Consider the following 2,568-nt stretch of genomic DNA (forward strand, 5'->3'; position numbering starts at 1 on the left):
AAGCCGGCGGCCCCTCTCGGCTCCGCGACGCCTCGGCTGGCGGCTTCACGCAAGATGCCCACGTGCCGTGGGCAGCGTCCCTCGGGCAGCGCTGGAGCGGACCCGGGCACCGACGCCCGAGAATTGTGTCGGAAAGGAGTAGGCGCAGCAGGGGCTCGCCTGCAGGCGTGGGGTGCCCAGGCATGGGGTGCTCTCCGACTCCCCCCTGCTGCCCACTCGTCCTCTGTCCTCTCTGTGTCCGCCTGTTTCCTCTATCGCAGCTGGCTGCCACCGACCGACTACCTGTCTACCTGTCTGCCTAGCTCTGCCCGTCTGTCTGCCACCATCTGTCTAGCAGGGAGCGCGCTTGTGCGAGAGGGACAGAGGGACGTGGCCGGGGCAGGAGCAGGGGTCCGCGTGGTCGGCAGTGGAGACTAGGCGTGACGGACATCCGTGAGGCCTCTGCAGCACCTCCACAGCCCGCAGCGGCAGCCCCTGACTGGCCGCACTGGGGGCCGGGCGGGTGCCAGAGGCCGCGGCCAGCGAGCGGCTCTCGGAGGTGTGGGCGGGGCGGCCGCGAACCACGCTCAGAGTCGCCGGGCACAGCCCTGGGGCGGGGGTGGGGGGCCGGGCACAGGCCCTGGGTGGGGTTGGGGGACCCGCCCAGACCCCTGGGCGGGGTTGTGGCAGGTGCGCCAGTCAGGTCGGCCCCTGACAGCCCCCCGTGGGCGCCGGGCACTGTGTGTGCCACCTGCGTCCCTGGCGGCTGCAGCCCTGAGCACCGTGCGGGGCTCCCTCCCGCTGCTCGGCGCATCCTCCGCCGGCTCTGACCCGCGGGTCCTGGCGTTTCCCGTCTGCGCCACGGAGCACTAGGGCGCCTAAGCTCCGGAGCCTCGCTGCTGCCCCGTCTGGGCGCTGGCCGCTGGCCTCTGCACGGGGCCTGGCGGACGGTGAAGGGCGAGGCCGGGCACCGTCCCCTCGGGTGCTGCTGCCCGACCCGTCCCTGCCCTTCCGTTAGCGCCCACCGCCCAGCGCCTGGGCCTCGGCGCGGCCGACGCCCCGGGCACCAGCTCGTCCTCCGAGACGCTGCGGGCACAGCCCAGGGCCGGCCGCATTACAGGAGGCCCCGTGCGGCCAGCAGCCGCCCCGCTAGGCCATGCGCCCTGGGGGTTCGCCCCGGGACAGAACATCTGGCCGCCGTGGCCTCGGTGAGCACGCTCTGTCCCGTGGCCTCAGCTCCCCCTGTGGTAATGCCAGCGTCTGCAAGAGCGCGCGCTCAGTTGAGTGCTGACAGCGCCTCCGGCTGACGGCAGACTCTTGTCTCGTAAATGGCGCAGGACATGGCCAGGCCCCGCGGTCCTTCTCCCCGGACTTCGTCCGGCCCCCGGCGCCCCTTCGCGGTCAGCGGGCGCCTGGCCGCACTCTCCCCCAAGCCCAGCGGGCTCCCCCGTCCTCCCGGCCGTGACTCAGCTGCGCCACTGTCTCACGCCGACGTCCTCACGCTGCCTATTCCCTGGCCGTGGCCTTTCTGCCTCCCCGCGTGTGGCCGTTCAGACTCGGAGGCAGGTCCTCTTCATCCCGCCCACGCGGGCCGGCCCCTTCTCGGCGAGGGTGGCTGTCCACCCGCCCGCCACGTCCGCACCCCGTGGGCCGCGTGGCCGTTTTAAGACCCGAGCCCTCCGTGCAGCATGAGGTGCGTCTCCGACCACCCGGAACCTGGACGGGCCGTCTCACCGCGGCCCGGCGCCTGGGGGAGCCCCGGCCTTTGTGCCGGGAGGGGCCGTCAGAGGCTCTGCGGCCGGTGGTCACCTCAATCATAAGGGGAGAGCTCCCCCTACCGATGGCCCTGGGAACTGGGGAGCAGGGGCGAACCCCGCCCTCGCTCCCGCCACCCCGCGGGAGGCAAAGGGACCCTGCTTGACACTGGCTTTTGAAAGACTTAAAAACATCAGCGTCTGTCAGGTGGAAAGATTTTCATTTCAAAGTTCTAACAGGTTATTATTATTCCAAGCAGTGGAGAGTTAAGAGAGGTTGAACAACTGTAATGACGGTGGTGTCTGAACGCGGGGGGCTGCCGGGTTTTAGGGCTTGTTTGTATGAGACGGTCTCGCCTAGCTTTGTTTGGGGTTTGTTTAAGAAACACAGGCTAATTAGACCATGCGGATCTCTTTGTTTTCTGAAAATTAATTAAGCTTCCGTGGCCTTCAGGTGACAGGCCAGGCTTGCAGCCCACGCGGCTCCCCGTCACGGAGGAGGGAGCCTGTCTCAGGCTGAACTGTCAAACGATTCCATCACGGGAAGAATAAGGCTTCGCGAAGTGGCGTTTGAAAGCTTGTTCGAGTTGTAAAATGTTGGATTCTATTTTTATTAAATCACTTTAACTTTCAACATAGTGGAAAAGATTTACTTAACATACATTTTTACAAGCCATTTTGAATACATGTTTGTAAGGAAAAATACAGCAGGAGATCCTGCAAGGAAACTTATTGTCCTGAAGGGACACAGCTAATGAATTAACCGCTCAGAGCCCGCTGCGGCGTCAGGAGCGGGCGAGGAGGCGGCCGCCGAGCCCCGGGGGCCGGCCGTGGG

This window comes from Condylura cristata, unplaced genomic scaffold, assembly GCF_000260355.1.
Source record: "Condylura cristata isolate star-nosed mole 26May11 unplaced genomic scaffold, ConCri1.0 scaffold00016, whole genome shotgun sequence".
Classification (NCBI taxonomy): Eukaryota; Metazoa; Chordata; class Mammalia; order Eulipotyphla; family Talpidae; genus Condylura; species Condylura cristata.